The 23,157-nt window shown below is 42.2% G+C and overlaps 1 protein-coding gene across 7 annotated transcripts in view; it reads left to right on the forward strand.

Moving 5' to 3' along the window:
- The window catches only part of TLN2 (talin 2), a 456,511-nt gene that overhangs the window by 216,960 nt on the left and 216,394 nt on the right, over window positions 1–23,157 (forward strand). For 2 of the 7 annotated variants that reach the window (XM_050797238.1, XM_050797237.1), the window contains exon 3: window positions 22,771–22,910. The exons of the other annotated variants lie outside the window; for them this stretch is intronic. The gene's annotated coding sequence lies outside the window, so the exon portion shown is untranslated. The remainder of the gene's footprint in view (window positions 1–22,770; window positions 22,911–23,157) is intronic. 7 annotated transcript variants of the gene reach the window in all.

Raw genomic sequence — 23,157 nt, forward strand, 5'->3', positions numbered from 1 at the left:
TTTTCTCATTCTTTGCCTCTTCTTCCTCCTTCCCCTTTTCCCCCATTAAGAAACCCAAGGTTGAGCCCCATCAGAGGTGAACTTTTTGTATCAGCTGTCTTCTATGTCTTGTTTCTTACTACGTTTGCAGGCTAACTTGAAAAAACAGTATTTTGTTTGTGGGAAGAAAATCAAAGGTGATGTAAATGAAAAGTGCATTTTCATATAATGGAAATTATTAGAACAACTTTTAAAATGTCACTGCAGATTAATGCAGACAAGAAGGAGCCGAATATACTAGAAAGTAGGTCAAGTTATCTCATGTTTATGAATGAGGTGAATTACAGTATAGGTTTAAGTTTATAAAATTGGGCAGTACTATAGTTTATATGAAATATCCTAGCCTAAATGGTATTAGGCTAAAATATAATTAAAATAAATTGAGTTTGTTTCCTTATCCTTTGTGGCTGAGTATTTTATACCTAATATTTTATAAATTTAATAAACTAGTAAAACCAATGAGCTTCTTGTTTTTATTCACATTTCCTATGTTGGACACAGAATCTACTCTAGGGAATTAAAGCTGGAGTCGATTTAATCCAGGGACAAGTGCGTCCAGAATCCTCGGCAGTTTGGGAGGAACAGGCTTTGGGTTGAGCTTCCGGTCTACTCCCTATCCCCAGCACCATCTTTTCCTACCAGAATCAGGGAAGTTAGGCTGCGGCTGTTGCTATGAGAGGCTGTTGAATTGAGAATCCGGCACTTGACCTGCCAGCTCAGACACACGCCTCCTCCACGAGGAGATCTTGCTTCTTACGGATAACCCTGTGCTCTGCTTTTCTTCCTTGTGACTTGGTTGAACACCGGAGTCACCCATAAGCCCATGTCATTGGTGTGTCTAAGTCACGTTGGACACCGTAGCGGCAAAGAGGTCTAGGCAATCAATATATGATGTGTTAGACCTGCAGCCTCCCCAAGCTGCAAGCGAACTACCCTTCCCATCTTCACGAAATGCCTCTTCGGATGTGCCTGGTACCACAATCAGGGGTAGAAGGGCAGTCTGTCAGAATTTCCCTTCCTCAAATACATTTCATGTGACACATTTTGATAGACTTGTCTAGAGGTAGTTATACCAGTGTCACTAGTGAAGTAGTATTAGTCAGTAGCACTAGAGAGGACTGAGAGAACCTAATAAAAAGACAGTGTGTTTACCATTTCAAAAAGTTTTTTTGTTTTTTTTTTTTTTTTGAGATGAGTTTCACTCTCTCGCCCAGGCTGGAGTGCAATGGCGTAATCTCTGTCTGCTCACTGCTACCTCTGCCTCCCAGGTTCAAGCAATTCTCCTGCCTCAGCCTCCTGAGTAGCTGGGATTACATGCACCTGCCACCACACCTGGCTAATTTTTTTTTTTTTTTTTTTTTTTGAGACGGAGTCTTGCTCCGTCGCCCAGGCTGGAGTGCAGTGGCACAATCTCGGCTCACTGCAACCTCTGCCTCCTGGATTCACGCCATTCTCCTGCCTCAGCCTCCCAAGTAGCTGGGACTATAGGCGCTTGCCACTATGCCTGGCTAATTTTTTGTATTCTTTAGTAGAGATGGGGTTTCACTGTGTTGGTCAGGCTCGTCTCGAACTCCTGACCTCAGGCAATCTGCCCACCTCAGCCTCCCAAAGTGCAGGGATTACAGGCATGAACCACCGCACCCGGCCTAAAAGATATTTTTTAGGTTGAAATAATTGTGAATAATACCAGGAAAGGAATGCCTGTGGTTTAACAGTAAAAAAGTTTAGTGATGGTAGAATCCAGCCAGGCTTAGTAGTAGTTGATTTCCCCCATGGAGGATGATGAGTCAGAACATGGTCCTGGTCATCTATTACTGAAGCTTTTATTGTGCTAACCCAAGTGTAAGGTCAGTGATACAGCATTCCTTCACCCTAATATTGTTGGCTGACTTCCTATCCACCAGACACTGCCTTTTTTCATCTGGATAAAAACAGTCATTCACAAGTAACCGGGAATAGTACTTCAAATAGAAGGCCACTGATTTTGAAATTGGGCAGACTTGGGTTGAAGGCTGAGTCCTACCACTTTAATAGCTGTGTAGATTGTAGCATCAGTCTGTAGCTGTGTTATCTGCTGCGTGGAGTGGAGTGAAATGGATAGCAAGCACCCTCCTCACAGTGTTTGTTGTAAGGCGATGCTTGGCGCAGGCCTGGCACAGAGCAAGTGCTCCACGGTGGGCCACTGTGGTTGTGTGGTCACCATCACCACCTCCGCCGCTGCCACCACCATCGTCATCATCCTCCTCACTGTCACCGCCACCGCTGCCTGGAGTCCTCTGCCCCTTCCGCATCTCCGGATGAGTTTTCCATATGGCTGGGCGACTCGTGCCTCTTCACAGCAGTACTTTTCTCGCCCGTGATCCTGGGTCCCTTGGAGGTTGCTTCCTTTTTGTGCTTGTGGGGCTTTCTCCTGCCCTTGAGGTGCCCTTGGCTTCCTATTAGACTTTCTCTTTCCTCTGGGGAAAAGATCTCTCTTCATGCTTAATAGGCATCAGAGCAGCCCTGGGTCACAGAAGTCATGGTAGCTTTCTATTTGTCATCCTGACAACAAGGCCTCTCTGAGGCTTGAAAGGATGATGCTAGCCCACCCGCAGCACCTACCTTCTTAATTAGATTACTGATTCCATTTCCTTGATGGTTTTAAGCTAGAACAGCTTTATTCTGTTGCCTTTGGGTTGTTCTTTCTTGACTCCATCTCTCCTTTGATTTTCAGCAATACCTAAAGTAAAGTGGATGACAGCAGTTGGGAGCGTATTGGCTGCTATTCTTTAGTAAAGCCTCCAGAATGGGTGTGTTATAATGGAGTTTACAGAAAATATAAGGAATAATAAGCGAAAAGTTCAAAAGGATCCTTCCTTTCAAACTGTTGTGTACCAAGTGAGTTTCTGTAGAAGGGGCCCTTTTGGTTTTTAGCTGTGATTTTTTCTTCATTCCTTAGGGTTTATTTGACCCCTGTGTGGAAAAGGCCTGATTTCCCCACTTCCCTGCTCTTTTGTGTGTGTGTGCACAAGTCCATGTATGTGTATGTACGCATGCACATCTCTCTTTTTGAGTTCACCATCCACACACCTTGGGGAGTGCAGCCCACACATTAAGTGTAGTGGAATTGAGTCATGCTATGGCATGCAACAGCCAGCCGTGGTGTAACTGCTGCCTGTTTTGACTGTGAACAAGTGTTTCCCTTCTTTGCTAATGTCTAACCTCAAGGACCTTGAATTTGAGCTCCCAATTATTTTATGCAAACTCTCTCTGACACTTTTGTTAGGCTTTTGCCAAGGACATGAGTTGTGTGTTCAATACTTTGGCATATCTGAAGATTTGAGTTTGTGAAATATTAAGTTGGTCTACTACTCACCCCCCACCAACCCCTGCATCTAATTGACTCTAATTGACATTCATTTATTCAACAAACATTTACTGAGCATCTACATAGTGCCAGGCAGTCTGCTGGATGTTGGCAGCATTGTTGGAAAAGGAAAATATTTTTATATAGTTGGTGCAGAGGGTTTAAGACAGAGTTAGGGTTGATAAATGGATTTTGGAAGATCTAATAAGTGGCGGGGGTGGTGTTAGACGTCTCCCTAAGAATAGTGGGCATCCATTATAGGATTTAAGCTTAGTGAGCTGTAGTCAGACTTGAATTTTCAGGAGTACACTGTCTGGGATGTGGAGAGTGCATTGAAGAGCATAAGAAGAGATGTGAGGAGCCTAGATGGGAAGCTGTTGCAGGAATTTGGACGAGACGATGGGACGGCAGTGTCATAGAGTAGGAGGAAAGCACAGGTTTGAGAGTGATTTAGGAGTTAACATTGGTGTCTAGGATGACCCTCCATTTCAGGCGTTGGGAGGTGGTGGATTGTGAAGTTACTGAGATCAGCGACACAGGAGGGAAGCGGGTTGGGAAGACATGGGGACAAGGGAGAGGTGATGAGTTTATTTTTGAATAAGGTGAATTTGTTATGCTTGTGAAAGACCTTGGGGAGGTGGGGGGTAGACTTGGATAAGGGGTGCAAGGGAGAGATCTGGCTTCTGTGCGGAACTGGTGAATGCAAGGCCTGAGGGTACATGGGATGGACCAGGAGGAGAGGGGGTCTAGGAGAGAACTTGAGGGAGATTATTTCTAAACAACGGAGAGCCTGTGGGATTAGGGGTGGAGTGGCGCTAGGACCGGACAGAAGTCAGAGGAGGGATAAGATGGGTAATAGGAGGTCTGTTTGGGTAGAGAATTCTGGTAGGCATTGTGGCTGTGCAAGGGAGTGTAGAGGCCAGGCACTAGCCTGGAGGGTTTGTGGGCTTGCGATGGTGGTGGTGGGGAGTTACATTAGGGATAGATGAAGAAACAAAGATGAATGTTCCCCCGGGGCCTCCTCCCTTGTCACACTGACTGTTCTATGTTACACAGCCTTAAAATAATATTTCAAAAGTTTTTGAAACAATCACAAACTTACAGAGAAGCTGAAAATACAGCACAAAAAAGGTTTCTGAACCATTTGATTGTAAGTTGGTGACCTAATGCACAATCACCCACCATTGCTTTTATGTTAGCAGGTAGTTCCTACAAAAGGATATTCTTGAACACAGCCACAGTGCAATCATCAAAATTGCTATCATCTGATTCTCAGGTGCCATTCAGGTTTTACCCAGTGTCCCAGCCATGTCCTTTATAGTGAAGGGTCAAGTTCAGAGTCATGTGTTGCCTTAACTTGTGCTGTTAGTCTCCTTCAGGCTGGAACAGTTCACAAGCCTTTCCTTGACCTTCATAACCTTGACCCTCTTGAAGGTGAAAGGCCAGTTATTTTGTAGAGTATCCCTCAGTTGAGGTTTGTGTCTTTCTATATTCTTGAATTCAGCTGATGCTTTGTTGGCGGGAATATCACAGAAGGGATGCCATGTTCTTTTTGCAGCCCATCATGTGGTGCCCAATCTAGATGTGCCCTGTTACCAATGGTGCCTACCTCATCACTCGGAGGTTTGACTGAGGTGGTATTGGCTAGCTTTTGCCTCGGGAAAAGTTATTCTCTTTGTGTAGGGGTACTTTGAAACTATGTAGCTATCCCATCCCTCATGAAAATTTCATTGTATTTAATTCATTTATTTATACCAGTGTGGACTTATGTTTCATATTTTATTCATCAAGCTATAATGTTACTATCATTATTCTGACGTGCAAATTGTTCTGGATTTAGCCAGTAGGCGCCCTTTCAAACTATGTGCTTTCAATCCATCTCCAACATTCTTTGAACAATTCTTTGCTTTCTGGCACAATAAGACCTACCAGGCTCATCTTGTACTTACTGTGCTCCAACCCTAGAACTAGCCATTTTTCCACAGAGTCCTGCTTTCTTTTATTACAAAAAAGATAATCAGAAGTCAAGATCTGAGTACTAAGTATGCTTTTTGCTATTGGATGTCACTCATCCTTGACTACCTCAATGGACAGAGTTAAGGAATTCCATTGATTCTTGTTATTTACAGTAATTGTTTTATTACAGTAGTTATATTCTGTAAAGGCTCTTCAAATACTGAATTAGCAAATAGTTTGTAGGAGAAATACAGGCTTGAATTCCTGTAGGACTCTGGTCACAAAATTTTTCTCAGCCAGTCAATACATAATCTTGTTTTATGTGTGTTTCTATTTAAAGATACCTTACTTAATATATATTGTTGATTCATTAACATTGAATTCATGGACAACAGCCTGAACAAAACTTAACACATGCATTTTCTCTGTAAGACACATCACAGCCTCCCTCTGCTTAGGAACGCTAGACAGCACCTCAGCACTATGTTTAGGGGCCGTTTTAAACAGCACAATCAACAAAAGGCAGAAGATGCAAAAAGCTTGGCACTAAATAAACTGTGAAACGGAGACGTTTAGGAGACTGAAACAAGAAAGCAGAGTGTTGCTGGGTGACCTCGAGCTGGGAACATGCAAGGCTGGCAGCTCAAATGTTTTGCTCTTCTGCACTTGTCCATGAGAGACTGCAAATGTGCCAGGAGTATTGATTTTGGGCTCACAAGTAAATTTTAACAAGGGGATTTGCAAATACGGGATCTACAAATAATGAGGATCACCTGTGTATCTCTGTATGTGCACACTGCTGCAAGGCACACACACAGGTGTGTCTGTCTTGAAACCCCTGATTCCCACCAATTCTTCACATTCCAACTTAACACGATGGGCTTCCTTCTAATTTTTCCCTTTTCTGGGCCACTGTGGCACCCCCTCCTGCATCCCTTGCTGGCACCTGCCTGATCCTTTCCCACCTGATGGCTCTAAGCCTGAGTTTCTCAGTAAGGGAAGAGTTGGGGGCAAGAAGCGAGAGGGATGTGATTATGTCTTATGATGACATTTATGTTCTAGTGTGCTAACTTAAGATAGAGTGATATTAACATATTTATAAAGCCTCTTTGTATCCTCATAATTTAAAATAATGCAAGTATCATCAAAACTAAGAAAAAAATGTTTAAGCTGGTGAGCGTAATGATTGAAGAAAACTGGCTTTATGCTACTGGTTTATGGCAGTACCATGCCACCTGGGAAACAAACACCTGCTGTTTTCTCTAGGCTGAGGTATGGATGCTGAGTGTCATAAGAGTGTCAGGAGTATGTCCCTGGCTGGGAGATCCACTCCTGTTGAGGTAGCCTGCTTCCCTTGATAGACAGTAGTCCCCAGAGGGCAAGGGACTGTGTCTGATTTATTCAGTACTGTGTCCCCAGGGCTTGGCATATGAAGTAACTGGTGAACATTTGGGGACTTGACCACATCCCACCAAGTGGTTGCCCAGTCTCTTTCTGAAGTCCTTTCTTTTTCCTGTAGTACCTCTTTTTTTCCAGTTTCTCTAGAATCTCCTATCCTTCCTGCAGGAAACCTTCCAGGCCCTCACTACCCAGAGGGATCATTCTCCCACAAGTTTCTGAAGCCTTCGTAGAGATTTTGTAACCTAGTAGCTAAGACCATCAGCTTTGGAGTTACCAGAGCCACATTGGGTTCCCAGCCTTACCGCTTACTAGCCACATGGTCAGGAGCCTGTCCTGGAACCTTTCCCCAGTCAGTTTAATAATCTGTAAAATGGAGATAAGAATAATGGCTATCTCATGATTTTTGTGAGGATTAAATGAAACACCATTTTGGAAGGACTTAGCAAGTGGCTGTGCATAGTGTTAGCAAAGATGTCAGTGGCGTATAATTATTATTATATGAGACTATACGTGTCATGATTTTATGTAAAGTACAATCCCTTTCCCCAACGTGATGATAAACTTCAAATTGGGGTAGAGACCTTGTTTCCTACTTCTTGTTTGTATCTAAACCCCCCGCCCCTGGCATCCACCTGCCCACCTCAGCCTAGTACAGTGCTTTGCAGCCACTATTAAATATGTGTTGATTTGTCATTGAACAATCTTCCTTCACTCTATGATTCTTCTACCTGTACCTCATCTTGCTAATAGAGCAGTTTCCTTCCCTTTTGTCGGAGTGCTGGGGAGATGCTGATTATTTTTTCCAGCCTTTCTTCTTTTTTGGTTACGAATCAATATTCTGTATGCCATGGTCAATGTCACAGTCTGCTGCCTCTAGGAAGCGTTGTTTTCCTTGCTTTCTCCTTCATGCAGATGCTATCCTTGGTCCCTATTGTACTCTTAGGCTTTCTGTAGACAAAGAGGTGTCTGCACAATTGCCCTCTGTTTTTACCCTTTCAGAACTATGGCAACAAACTCCCACAAGTTTTAAAAACACAACAGATTGCTGACCTGGTTATCTTGTAGCCCTGGGGGTCTTTATGGTAAGGCCTTTTAGTAACTGGATTGTGTTTTGTGAAACCGTAGCAGTCTGAGATACAGTGAATAATGAGCCTGCTTGCTTGTGAGATTTTTTTCTTGTTGTCACCAGAAAAGCAATTTGTTAAAAATAAGCCATGTTCTTTGAAATAATGCCCCTCACTTCTGAGGACTGACTTCTGCACTTAATAGGTGAGATATGCTGGGTTGGGTTAATCAACATCTATTCTGTCATTGCTCTGATGATTTTATATGATGTAGAAATGTTGTATGAATTGAACATTTGCTCTGATGCTTTAGTGCAAAAAGATATTCCAGGGCTTATTAAATGGTCTGTTTCTTAAAGATTTGTAATCCATTATCTTTGTGGTAGAACTGGAAAGGAATGCTAGAGATAGTTCACAGGATTATTTATTGTAAAACAAACAGCATTTAGGAATGTATAACTGGTATACATTGCTGGGAATACAGGTGTCCACCACCATGCCTGGCTAATTTTTGTATTTTTAGTAGAGCTGGGGTTTCACCATGTTGGCCAGGCTGGTCTCGAACTCCTGACCTCAGGTGATCCTCCTGCCTTGACCTCCCAAAGAGGATAGAGGAGTAGTTAAGAGCTAGGGCAGTGTTCAGACTTCTGGGTTCAAATCCTGGTCCTAGTAGCTCAGTGACCATGGGTAATTTATTTGTCCTCAGTTTTCTTGCCTGTAAAATGGATTTGATGGCTCAATTTTAGTATCTACCCTTATGGGCTTGTTGTATGGTATTTACAAGATGGATGGAATACATAGATTCAGGTATATGGTAAATACTCAGTAAATGTATTTCGTTCTTTTTGATCTATTTTGATCTATTTTGATTATAGTCTGTGTTACAGGGAGAGGGCAGAAATTAAAAATACACCTTTATAATTATTTAGAATGGTCAACTTCTGTCCAGTTCCTAGAAAGTAGACAAACCTGTACTTAGTATATGTTGCATGGACAGGGCATCCCATGTCCTATCAAACACTCATACAGCTCTTGTGGAGTAAATGGAACTCATGTACACTGCGGGTGAGAATGGAAAATGGTACAACCTCTTTGGGAAACAGTATGGCAGTTTCTTCCAAAAATTAGTCATGCACCTATCATGTGTCCTAGCGATTCTGCTTGACATTTACCCAAGAGAAATACATAAGCCACATCCTTGCAAAGACTTACACGTGAACGTCCAAGGCAGATTATTGGATACATGCACTCTTTACCATGAGCTTTATTTGTAATAACCCCAAACTACCCAAATGTCCATCCACACGTGGAAGGATCGAGAAATCATGTTGTGTCTGTTCAGGGGACTAAGACTAAGCATGAAAGACAAATGATCTATCAGCATACGCAACAAGAGGGATCAATCTCAAAATAATTACGCCGAGTAACAAAGCCAGCCCCCCCCCCCCCCCCCCCCCCCCGCCAAAAAGAAAAGAGTGTATACTATATAGTTCCTTTTAAACAAAATTCTGGAAAAATGCAAACTAATGGATAGTGACAGGAAACAGTTGAATGATTGCCAGAGGAGAGTGGAAAGCAAGAGCTGAGGGGAAGCTGATTTACAAAGAGGCATAGGAAAACGTTTGGAGCTAATGGCTGTGTTCGTCAATGTGATTATCAGGATGGTTTTACAAGTATATACATATACTGAAACTTACTTGTGTTCTATAAATATGTGCAGTTTATTGTATATAAATTATGACTCAAAAAATGAGTGCTTTTAAAAAATCAGGCTTACTGTACAAAAAACCAATAGGATTTGCTGTGCTGCTATAGCTCAAAATTTATCAGCGAATTTTCATAAACATTTACTGAATTATTAGCTATTTTGTTTTCTTTTGGAACTTGTAGCGATTTATTAGGATTTTGGGGGAACGATACATCCAAGAGAATTTGAATTAAAAACTTTTCTGTCTTTTGATCAAATCTTCTGTGGCAGGTAAGGGATTTTGTAATCACTGCACTGACTTTATAATTAGTCATTACAGCATCAACTATCCTAAAAGTTTTTGTAAACTTTCAATTTTGCTGCTTGTGTATCTAAGTGGCCCTCTACTCTTTAAAAAGTAAACACACACACACACACACAGTTTTCTCACTCTTTCCTCCCTTTCCATCTCCCTATCCTGCCATCTCTCTGCTCAAAAGAACATTCATTTCTTCGTTGTAAAAGGACTGCGAAGGAAGCCACGTTTTTTGACATGACTAGATTTATAATTAGTGCTAAAATAATTGTAATTTTTATTGAGAGAAGTTAAAACTGAGAATTGTAAAAAGTTTTAAACTAAAACATAGGCATTTATGTTTTGACCTAAAAAATATGTATGTCTTCAACATATGTCTCTGAATGTGTTTCTTATGACTTCTCCACCATCTTTCTGTCCCAATTGACTCCTGTGCTGTAGGGTGTACAGTTTTTAGTTTGTGCAGTGGCAGGATCTCAGCTCACTGCAGCCTCCGTCTCCCAGGTTCAGGCGATTCTCTAGCCTCAGCCTCCCAAGTTGCTGGGAATACAGGCGCTCACCACCATGCCTGGCTAATTTTTATATTTTTAGTAGAGATGGGGTTTCATCATGTTGGCCAGGCTGGTCTCGAACTCCTGATTTCAGGTGATCTGCCTGCCTGGGCCTCCCGAAGTGCTGGGATTACAGGCGTGAGCCACCGCGCCTGCCCTGTTTTGGGGTTCTTTAAAGAGAAATGTGAATTTAAAAGATATTTGAAAAGTCATCTGACAATAGGCTTCTTTATACTTAAAAAAATTCTCTCAATCTATTGACAGATGTCTGGCCCTCACCTAATTTGGCAGTAATTTTCTTTTTTAGCAATGCACACAAAGCATTGTATTGAGTTTTCATAGGATCAGCAATTCTTTCTTTTTGCGCTCATACTTCTTTAGCCCATAGCATTTTTAAATATGCAATTGCACAATAAATACAACTGGTCTGAATGGGTTTGAGAACTCACTACTATAGCAGGCCTACCATGTAATGGTGGGTGCAGCCCACCCGCTGAAGAATGACTTTTAATTTGGCAAATTGGTTAAGCAGAGCTTGATTATGAGATTGTCTACTGTATATGCCTCTTGTAGGAAATCAAAACACAGCAAACTAGAAATCATTTGTAAAGCCAGATCTTAATACAAGGTACTCTCAACAGTTAGGTAGATTTTCTTTTAGTCTTTTATGTGCATATGCCCGTGTGTATGTGTGTAGTTTACATCATTTCGTATCCTGCTTATGAACAAAGCAGTGATGGATATCTTGGAACATAAACACTCGCGTTTATCTTTATTTATCTCAGTAAATTCCTAGAAATGAAATTATCAATCAAAGGAGTCTCATCATATTTATGACCCTTGAATAATATTGCCATATTGACTGCCGAAAATGTGGTGCCTCTCTGGAGGGGACTGTGTGGGTTTCTTCATATTTCTTGCCAGCATGATGAGTGTTCAGACTCCTGCTAAGATGATAGAGAATATCTTGTTTGGATTTGTATTTGGAGGATAAACTTTTTTTTGTATCTATTTCCTTGCCGTTTGCGTTTGTTCTTTTGTGAAATTTTTATTACTGTCCTGTAACTATTTTTTATCGTGATACTTGTTTTATTTTTTTACTAAGCTTTTAAGCTCTAGATAGTATCTCTGTGGTACATAGTAACCTTTTGTCATTTTCTGCAAAAATATTTTCACAGTTTATTACTTACCTTTTGACTTAACTTTACCTTTTCACATTTTCTCTTGTGAAACCTCTTTGTGATTTTCTCTTGCACTGTTTTTACTTAGATCTTTCCCAGTGTGACTATGATAGTTGGGTTATACGAATGCACGTATGAACACTGTATATGCTCTTATGTCATGTCTGTTTTATTTGTCTGTCCTGTACAGCCTGAGGATGTAATTATTTTTGGCTTTATAAGTTGGTATTACTGTCTGGCAAACAAGTTTCCATCTTTTCAACAGTTTACTATTTTCAATACATTTTCTTCTTCTTTCTTCTTGTTTGGGAGACAGGGTCTTGCCCTGTCACCCATTCAGGAAGGTAGTGGCTTGATCATGAATCACTGCAGCCTCAACCTCCTCACCTCAAGCGATCCTTCTGCCTCAGCCTCCCAATGTGCTGGGATCACAGGCATGCATCGCTGCACCTAGCCTATTTTCTTCTGAAATAAGTATCTCCAGATGGAGTGTAGCCTAGGCTCCTAGTCGTGGTGTGAGTTTCTCCCCAGCTTTTGTATTCAGTGGGTAATTTCACTGGGAACCTCACGTGGAGTCAAGAGAGCCTTTGCTGTCTCATCTGGACATTTGTCTGTTTGCTTCTTAACATCATTATATTCAACCTTTCCTTAAAAAAAGTGTTTTCGTGATCGCTTTTTAAAAACGTAGTTTGAATTGCCTTGTTAGTCTCTTATTAGAAAGCATTTGATAAATGATAATTGCTTTCTCAAATGAGCAGTGCAGAGATGACATGTTCCTGCCTGTGACTGGTATGATCCTTGCCATCTGGCCTGGCTCTGATGGAGTGGAAGGTGGTGTCTGCATGCGTGTCTTCATGCAGGATTTTCTAATAGCTCTAATAGAAAAAGAGACCACCATGCAATGCTGCATGTCTGTAAAACATCCCTGTTGGGGTTTGGCATTGAATGCAAGGCTTCATGGAGCTCAGATTGTTCAGAATGTCCATTAAAAATCACAGTGCATAGGCATTCTCAGGAGTGGGGTCAGCTGCTTTCTTTTTTGCCTGTCATCTTTACGCATTTGGAAAAATTGTACAGCAGCTGACACATGTCCAAGCAGAAGGCAGAAGTTAGCCAGGCCAAGTCTGTTTTGCCACCTCTGCATTATGGGTGAGACCAGAGGGTCCGTCTGAAGATGACCACAGTGACTTTGGCATGGGCTGCTCCTGGAACCATTCCTTGGACTCCTTGGTGATCACTTTCTGGTTTTGGCATCTCAGTCTGGCCCAGCGATGTTGATGTTTTACATTCCTAATCTGATATGCCAAGGCACTCACCTATCCTTGATTGCACGTTTATAAGGAGCTATTAGCAGACAAGAAACATGACTGTAACAGAAGCGGGGGGTACACTGGCCACTGTCACCCTCTTTCTTCTGCCTCTGTGAGCTCCCTGTTTTGGTGGTCACCACCCCGATCAGAGATGCCATCTCATAAGGCCTCAGCCCCGCTGCCACCCTGCACCTCTGACTGTTGAATCAGGTGCCATGGCAGCGCCTGCCTATTTGAAGTGTCTGCTACACTGAGTGGCTCTCTGTTGGAGTTTCTGTTCTTTTTGCTTTTTGCTTCTAAATCAAATGCATAGAGGAGAAGGAGGTTAGTGCTGAAGATGTAAAAGAAGGAATTTATACCTTCTGATGTTTAGGAGAAACATATTCTGTAGTATTTAAAGTATGAAACTGGAAGCAGAACTGTAGTCTTCCAGTTAAAAATTCCTTTCTGAAAAGAAAGAAGACTCTTGAAGGAAGCTTGAGCTATCCAAGTGATTCATCATTCAGGCAATTTTTTTTTTTTTTTGGTAGAGACAGAATCTCACTATATAGCCTAGGTTGGTCTTGAACTCCTGGGCTCAAATGATCATCCTGCCTCGGCCTCTCAAAGTGTTGAGATTATAGGCAAGAGCCACTGCGCCCAGCCTCAGGCAATTCGTGAGATATGTGTTTGGTTTCTTCAATAATAGCCAGGTGGATCATAGTGGCCCAAGACCCTGGGAATTATTTTTAGTGTTACATGTGATTTGGAATTTAGTTTGAAAGTTGTCTCCTATTCTTTCATCCATTTTTGTTTAGGTATTCTGTTCAACTTCACTGACTATTTTCTGGTACAAGATTTGTAATGTTATTTTTACCTAATTCCTCTCTTCCCACTCTACACTCTTCCACGACAGAAAGTCTGCCTGGCGGAGGACACCCGCACTTGTTACCCTCAGTTGATGACTGCAACTGTGGACCCCTGAGTATTAACAGAGGACTCAGTGGGAGCTCCTGGTCAGAGGACTTGGATGTTGTCATTGTGAGCTGTTTGTATGTTAAAGGGCTTCTGCGTGTGTTTTGGGGAGGTGATCATGAGACACAGATTTTCACTAAAGCCGAGGGTACCAGCCAGGTACTGCTTGTCATGACTATTACACTGATGAGGGCGTGCGTCTCTGTCCATCCCCTGGAAGAAGGAATGACAGCGTCAACGGAGCTGAGTGAGTCAGACCTTTGACGGTTTCCTTCTTAAAAATGCTTTTAGTTACTATGAAGGTGGTTGATTCCTCAAGCCTAGAGAATTTGCAGATGTGTAAGGGTTTTCTGAAGCTTTCCAGTTTGTTTCTCCTGATGTGTTGGTTTTTAGAGTGAAATATTGTGCTGGAGATGTTGAAAACCTTCTCTGGCTTTATGTGTACAGAACAAAGGTTCAGTTAGAAAATGTGCATTGTTAAAATGGCTTTCCTTCTTGAGTTGCTGCTAATGTTATAAGCTAAACTCACACCATATAAACTCGTTTATGGGATGGAATAGTTGTGCCTTTCATTTTTGCAGAATAAGTTGGAAAACAAATCAGCGTTTCTGTCTGTGGCCTGTTCTATGCCCTGTTTTCTGTTCTCAGTTTGGATTAATTTATGTTGCTTGGAGCTGAAATGTTTGATTTTTTTTTTTTTTTTTTTTTAAACTAAGCATAGCAGTGAATCTAGGTTTTATTTATTTATTTTTTTTCTCCTCAAAACAGTATATGTTGGCTACAAGTCTTTCTTGGATTGGAGGTGAAAGGAGGGAGGCAGTATGCATGTTTTTTCTGAAGAATGCCACTTACTTTCTATGTTTGGCTCTGACGACACAGCTCTGCTCTGTTAGAGAAGAGTGAGGTGTTGGAGAAGCTGCTGGAGTGGCCATGCTCATTCTCATAGTTCACCTCCAGTTTCTCTCCTTAGAGGAGCTAGCACAAATGCTGCATCCTCCAGTTTGTGAGAGCTGTATAGATGGCATTCTGCATCTTTATAATTCTACAGAAAGTTGTTTTTTTTTTTTTTTTTTTTTTTTTTTTGAGACGGAGTCTCGCTCTGTGGCCCAGGCTGGAGTGCAGTGGCCGGATCTCAGCTCACTGCAAGCTCCGCCTCCCAGGTTTATGCCATTCTCCTGCCTCAGCCTCCCAAGTAGCTGGGACTACAGGCGCCCGCCACCTCGCCCAGCTAGTTTTTTGTATTTTTAGTAGAGACGGGGTTTCACTGTGTTAGCCAGGATGGTCTCGATCTCCTGACCTCGTGATCCGCCCATCTCGGCCTCCCAAAGTCCTGGGATTACAAGCTTGAGCCACTGCGCCCGGCCCCTCAGAAAGTATTTTTATATCAAGAGAACTCTTGCCATAAGAGCTTCACTCAATCTTTCATTAACAACTCTAGCGGGTTGAGTACTGTGTCCCACCTGCCCCCTGCCAAAATTGTGTCTGCCTGAAACCTCAGAGCGTGACCTTATTTGGAAATAGTTTTTGCAGGTATAACTAGTTAAGAATGGAGATAAGATCATAGTGGATTAGGGTGGGCCTGGAATCTGATGACTGGTGTCCTTGTAGGAAGAGGAGAGGCCACACAAACACATGGAGGAGAATGGCAGGTGAAGACGGAGCCCCCCAGAAGCTGAAAGGAGAAAGGAAGTATTCTTCTAGAGCCTTGGAGGGTAGCGTGGTCCCACTGACACCTGGATTTCAGGCTTCTGGTGCCTCTAGCTACGAGAGAGCAAATTCCTATTGTTTTAGGACACCACATTTGTGGGTTTTTGTTTTTGTTTTTTTTAAAGCTCTGGGTAACTAATGCAACAACCAGTCCAAAATGGCAGAGATTGAAGGTCAGTCTCCCCTTGACCTTCAGCTTTAGGTATCCCCAGTTTATCTAGGTTTTATTTTTATTTTTAGAGATGGAGGTCTTGCTCTGTTGCCCAGGCTGGAATGCAGTGGCCTGCTCATGGCTCACTGCAGACTCAAACTCTCAGGCTCACGCAATCCTCCCACCTCAGCTTCTTGAGTAGCTGGGACTACAGCTGGGTTCCACCACACCAGCTGTTTTTTTTTATTTTTATGTTTTGTAGAGACAGGATCTTACTATACTGCCAAGGCTAGTCTCAAACCCCTGGCCTCAGTTAATCCTTATCGAGGTTTTAAACTGCAATGTTTATAATCAGTGCAGCAAGAATTCCCATGTGCAAAATGTTCCTGTGTCTGGTGCACCTTTCATTTTAATTTGGTCAATATATAAGCAAATTTCCCAGAATCCTATACCACTGGAAGAAGTTTCCATGGTCTTTAATCTGAACCTTTGGAAATGACCTGCCTACTGCTTTTGTTGTTGTCAAAGTGAATTCATTCATATATTCATACTCATATTCATATTCATACTCTCTCTCTCTCTCCCTCCCTCTGTCCCCCACCTCTCTCTCTGTCTCCCTCCCTCTCCCCGCCACCAACACCTTTTTCTTTTTTTCTCTCTCTCTGTTGCCCAAGCTGGAGTGCAGTGGCATGAACGCAGCTCACTGTAGCCTCAACCTCCTGGGCTCAAGCAATCCTCCTACCTCAGCCTCCCTAATAGCTGGCACTACAGGAGTGTGCCACCATGCCTGGCTAATTTTTTAAAAATTTTTTTGTAGGGACGTGATCTTGCCATGTTGCCCAGGAGGTCTCAAACTCATGGGCTCAAGCGATCCTCCCATCTTGGCCTCCCAAAGTGCTGGGATTATAGGTGTGTACCACCACATCTGGCCCCAAAGTGAATTTTCAGATTCCTGAAACCTGCCTCTTACAGCACCTTGGGACTTAAGGAACGAACTGTGTCTATGAAGTATTATATTTATTTGTTTACCTTTATCAGCACTCAAAGATTCAGGTTAGAACATCAACAAATTTGAAAGCCTTGCAAAGGATGCAGGATGATATTGTACGGCCGTGTCCTTTGGAAAGTTTACTGGGAACCATAGCATTTGGGGCACAATATGCTAGTTCACACTATTAGGGTGAGTAGAAAGTAAAGTCGATACACAGATACTGAGAGCAAAAAAAAGAGCATCTTTTAAAGGAGAAATGATTCTCTTGGTCAATAGAGATACATACACAGTATCTTGCTGGCATTGATTCAGGCCCTCCAACTTTGTGCCCCCAGCCCTGTGTTCTCAAATGTGTACTAGAAGTTTAAATCCGGATAAGTTCAGGCCCTCATGCTGTGAAACTCAATTGCGCAGCAGTGATATGTGGCAGAGGTACTTACAAGGTTGAGAAATGTTACTGAGCTCCTACAGTCTTGCACTTCAACATCATGTTATTTGTCCATATTTCTTGGAACAGGGTCCCTCTTATTTGCTGTGACGAGCTCCCTGACCACGACGGGGTTGGCCCAATATAAATGGAACATCATTACTCCGCAGTAGTTACTAGTAGCTCTTGCATTAGCAGGTACTAAAAAAGAATGGCGAAATGTGGGAGATTTTTCCACACAGAATTTCTAGCTAATTCTACCAAAGGGTCCCCCCAACACAGATGGCCTCAGGACCTCGGGACATAAAACCAATTTGGAATGGAGAATCACTCTGCTAGTGTAGATGTCATTTGTGCACATTTAGGATAATCTTTCTGGTATCCAGTAGAAAAAAATCATGCTCTCCCATGCTTCCCAGGCAGTGCCATACATGAGCCAGGCTTTTCTTGGTCTGAAGGACTAAACCCTGGGGGGGTGGGGGGGGTGGTTGGCGGGAGGGTGGTGTGTGCAGAGGGAAAATTACCGGTTTGATTTACTCTTCAGAGTAATGCTGTGCTTTGTAGGCCTTGGTAGTATTAATGTGAAAGTGATTATTAATCTTAATTTGGAAACTGAGGATCAGAAAATTAAAATGACTCACTCCAGGTGATACAATGAGATAATTAATAGAACCTTTTGAGCTACAGAAGGAAAGAAGTGGAAAAGGGTGTAAGTGTGTGTGTGTATCTGTAAAAGTTGGGGATTTTGCGGGGGAATGGTTGCTGCTTTCAGCCATGTAGTTGCAAATTTGGAGGGACTCCTGGTCCAGACAAGTGGGGAATACCTGGCACCCAATCTCTTTCAGTCCAGTCTGTAGGGTGGAAACTGATGTGTGATCTGTCCTGTTATGTATTAGGCACTTGCCCCTTGATATTCATGAAGGGGACACAGAGACAACCGTGACTCTCCTCTCTGTCCTGAAACAACTTATTATAATTAATAATATGGATTAAATAATTTTTTACGTGTATTGACTGAAAATTTTTATACATCCTGTTCATAATTTAAAAAAAGCAGACATGGTGTTTTATAATCTGTCTTACACATACATTCACTGAGTTAAGTTGCCTTATTCTTATTTAATATATACGTTGATTTTGTTTTGTTTTGTGGCTAAGTCAGTGATAAAAGAGAGAAAAACTGCCTTGGTCCTGCACTGTGTCATGGAAACTCCAACTTTATCTTAATAAAATAAGAGAGAGTTTGGGTTTCTCTTGGGCCAGTTCTGTATCTGTAATGACACTCTAAGCTGTCGACATAGCATCCATCACTGCCCAGACCAATTGCTCAGAGCCCATCGATGTTGCCCATCATCTGTCTGTGTGCCCCGCACAGCTGGCCCTGAGTGCCAGCCTGTCTTTCTTACTCCAGCCGACAGGGCTAATCAGGGTGATCAGCGTGGCCTCCAGTCCTCACAGTGTAGTCACTAAGTGGATTTACTTTGCTTAATATCCATGTGGAGTAACTGAACGGGCAGTGGAGATTTTAACTAAGTCCTGTACCGATTAATCTGTTTGGGAATAGAAAAGAATGAAACATTACTGTATCCATAAAAACAAAAGCTCTTTGGGACAGCATATCCTAAACCAAGTGTGTGTTTATAGGTAGTGTAGCACTTTAGAATTATTTTTCAGATGATTGTCCATGGCTAAGCATGAAGGGAGCTATTGGTTTGACATGTGCGGGAAATCGTTGAAAATCTCATAGCTCGTAAGTCAAAGAGAAAGGTAGTGTCTCTTACATAGCTGATCCAGTGATCTAGTGATGGGTTCATCTACCAAAACCAACTTACATTCATGAGCATACTTTTGCAGTATTGCTGAGATAATGATTCTAAGTTTACTCTGTGGTTCTTATATGAAATCATAGACCTTTATGGAATGAGAATGCATCGTACCTAAATTAAAGTTTAAATCATAGCTAATCTATGTCATCCCAACTGAGATCACCATTTGGTATTGACAGTATTCCCTGGAATTACTGTTAACATTTATTTGGCCCAAAACTCAAAACATACATTTCCTTCTAATCCTTTGTTTCTTAGCAAGTTGATCATTATCAGATAGTTTTCCACTTGATCCAGAACCTATTTCCCTTTGGTTTTACTGTTTCTTTTAAGTTTATGTATTTCATTTGGAGGTGAGAATAAGTTCGGTGAGATAGCAGAATATGAGAGAAAGGCATATGGACTCTTGGTTTTGGAAGATGAGTTGCTTTGTCATTCCATTGAGGAGTGACCCGTTAAACTCACTGCTGAGGTCAGATCTGCCCTTAGTTGGTTCTTTGCTTTAGATACTACTGTACTTTTTCCTTTTGTTGTCAACTGCATGATGGCTAGGATTCAGGATTTTCACTGTATCCTTAACTGCAGAGGAGCACAGGGGATCCAGTGCCTCACATGGGCCTGACGATGGGCCTGCTCCGAGTGGTTTGATAATGGAGCTACATGTGAGTTTTGTATTCCACTCAGAAATAATATATTAGTGTTGGTTTTAAATGGCCAATTAACTCCAATCTTCATTAGATCCAGGAAGATCCATGCTGTTTGGCTTGCACCTTTGCAGGCTCTTTGCATGTGGTCATGTTTTTTCATATTTGTACCAAGTTTGAGAAAATTAGTCTTAGCTGGCTTGCAATATTATTTTCCTGATGGATTTAAAAGTTACGTAGCACTGCCAGAAGTTCCCTGCTTCTCAGCTGATAGAGTAAGCCACCACTGCCCTTCTGACTGAATCCCATCCTGGGTCCCTACAGAAGGACGGAGTGTTCTGTCCCTGGGAAGCCTTGAAGTGGGAAGGTCTCATTGGTGATAGGATACGTGAGTGTGCTGTTTTACAGCTTTGTTTCAGGAGCTTCGTCATTCATTGTTGACATTGAAAGGCATAAGATTTTCTCTTTTAGGTGTAGATACGAAAGAAAATATCCCAGTTAAAAGACAAGAGCAGAGAAGGAAGAGATAGATAAGCTTTGATGGTTTTCCTCTGCTTCTTTGTCAGGTTGTCTTAACACATTTTTCTTAAAAGCACTGGAGTGCTGACTTAATTCCTCAGTCGTCCATTCTGTGATGTCAAAGGGGTGTGGGGGTGTCTGTGTGTGCGTGCACAATTATGTACATAAGCACATGATGGCACTAAGGGCAAAGAGAGTCTTGCTTTAAAAAGTAGGGTTAAAGACTAGTAACACCATATCAGTATGACAGCTACTGACCAAATAAGAAAAAAAAAATGCAGCTAAGAACAATTAAGCCTGTCTTAATCAGAGGCTATTGCCTTGGTTCGCTGGAGCATGGTGACCTAAAAGCTGCTTGTACTAATAATGTCTTAGATTGCTTTCACTTTCTCTTTTTTTACTTTTATTTTTTGACTGCCTGACAGGAATGTTGTTGGGCTTTCAGGATGACTGGAGGATGCAGGGGTGTGTGTTGTCATTGTGCTGGTAGTCAAAGCTGATGTAAGGGTATTGATGGGGGAAGTGGCGGGAGGACCCATCTGCAAATGTTGCTTGCATCTTGCAAACCACACATAACTGTGGGGCTTGGTTCTTCACTACTGAATGTGCACATGGGGCTTCAGACTATGACTCAGGCCCATGACCTACTTTTCTGGTTACTCAAGGCTAAGTGAACCCTTTAGGAAAGCTTGGCGAAGGTGGAGTCATCTTGATCACCCCTGGAACCTTTCAATGCTGTGGCCAGTTGTGGAGTCCCCTCCACTAGGGTATGGTTGGACTCTGGTGGCTGCAGTGTAAGCTGAGGGTTTTTTGGTACCAGAGACCAAATTAATTCATCCTTATAATTGAATTAAAGGTAAGAAGGCATAGGCTGTGGTTACAGCAAGAAATATGGGGATATGCCTTTTGCTATGAGATGGTCTTGGAGGTTTCTGCATCCATGCTGTTAGAAAATGATGCTGCTACAGAGCCAAGAGGAATCCCGCAGCGGCTGGGAACAGTTAGGCTACTGCACGCAGGTGAGGGCAGGGGGAGGACGGGAACTCCTGCAGCATATGTGTTGGGGGCTGAGGGTGAAGCATGGGTTGATGCCAATGGCCAGAGTAGAATTTTAAATGGAACCACCTGTCTTTTTAGAGAATAAGACTCTTTCAAATCCAGGCATTTGTGGGCTTCTGTGTTGCCAGCCTGGCTTTCAGACTGTGCTCTGGTGATATTATTTTGCTGAAGAAGGCAGAGATCTGAGTGGGCAGATGGGAATGGATGCTGGAGGAAGAACTGTAGGCCCACTCCTGTGTTAATGTGCAATAGAGGGAGGCTGGGGTTGTTGAGGCTATAGGTGGGGTAGGGCCCGAGTTCCCTATGAAATCTGTCCTAAATCTGTCCTCAAACACTAGGCAGATGCCACCTTCTCCCGTGGGCCAAAGGGCAAGTTTGAGAGTCTTCCTATACTCTTGACTTCAAGCCATTCATCTTAATGATTTGCAAGCATTTGGGATTATGGCACACACAACGATATACATGACAGATTAGCAAATGTAGGTACATAGAAGACATTTTAATAGGAGCTGGTCTTGCATTTGAGGCTTTTCAAATTGTTAACTTTCAAATAATTTTATAGGTCAGCAATTCTATCTTGCATTTTCTGGAGTTGTGTTCTCAGTGCTTAGGAAAATATAAACAGTTATGTTTGTTGCTTTTCATCCAGTTGAACAAACAAAATAAAAACCAAAAATAGGTATTTCAGGTTCATTTTGCCTGGAATACTAGCATAAATAGTTTACTGACATCTGCCAGGATGTGATCTCTCGCCCCCTGGAAGATTATAGTCAAAGACCCAGGGGGGCCAAAGCACTGTTGATTTGAGTATGGAAAATGAATGAACATGCTCACTGCCGCCCTTCATTATTTTCTTCCCTAATTGTAATATAATATCCTGAATCTTTTGAGACACTTGAACACAAGAACCTGAGACTGAAGTTCGCATTTTCCGTGATCTGGGCAAGCCAGCCGCTAGGATGTGCACCTTAGACATGATGGCATGGGCTGCTAGAAGTCCACTCGGACATCACCTGGTCCTAACCATTTAGTTCACAGAGGAGGAATGTGAGACTCCAAGATGATAAATGCCTTGTCCAAGGACACACAGCTCTTATTAAGGGGCCATTTATTGCTACTTGGGAGGTTACAAAAGTAAGCTTTTAGTTGGATCAGATATCTGTGTCTACCGGTGTGAGGTTGACATATGCATGAAACTGAAGATGGCATAAATTGTGTTTGCTGGATGGTGGACACAGAGGGAAGAAACTTGAGGAGTGTAGGGTTAGTTGTAGCGCAAGGACGAATACCAAGGTGTTTCCTCTTGGCGGATATCCAGTTACATTACCATAAGTATTTTAAACTCTGCTCAGCTGAAATAGGATTGTAGCTATCTTGCAGGGGTTGCAAGGAAGGGCTAAGGTAAGTGCTCATGATAAAAGAATCAAGGAACGTCTTGCTTTTTGCTTGCTTGTGCTGGCCACGCCTTTATTACACATGCCTTTTAAAATTTCATTATCACTGAAGGCTAATGCAGTTGTAGTAGTTAGGCCATTTTGTTTCTTGGCAAAAGAGAATTCTTAAGGGGATGATCCATCCTCTTGGATGTGCAGGAAGGAAGGTTAGATACTAAATTTTCTCTATCGTTCTGCCTTTTGGTAGGGTGGAATTATACCCAAACACCTCAGTTGCTTTCATCAGGAGATGAAATGATAGGTGTTCGCTTTCTGTCTTGCTGTCTCTTTGTTGCTCTTGATGGAGGGAGTTGGTGAATTTTGGGAGCTAGCCAAAGAGGGAATTAGGTAAGTATAATCTTTATTTGTGTTTTTTTTACCTTATATTTAGAATGGTAACATTTAACAGTTGTAATTATCCTTGAGATAAGCAAAGAGATTCATCATACATAGAATTATCTTGTGAAATGTTGATTTGTGCTTCTTACAGGCTAATATAGAAATTGAACTGCTGTGTGTGATACACATTATTTTAAAAGTCGAAAGAGCAGTACTACATGCAGGCTGAGGGTTTTGTCTCTTAGCTATACTAGAA

The sequence above is a fragment of the Macaca thibetana genome, chromosome 7 (genome assembly GCF_024542745.1).
Source record: "Macaca thibetana thibetana isolate TM-01 chromosome 7, ASM2454274v1, whole genome shotgun sequence".
NCBI lineage: Eukaryota > Metazoa > Chordata > Mammalia > Primates > Cercopithecidae > Macaca > Macaca thibetana.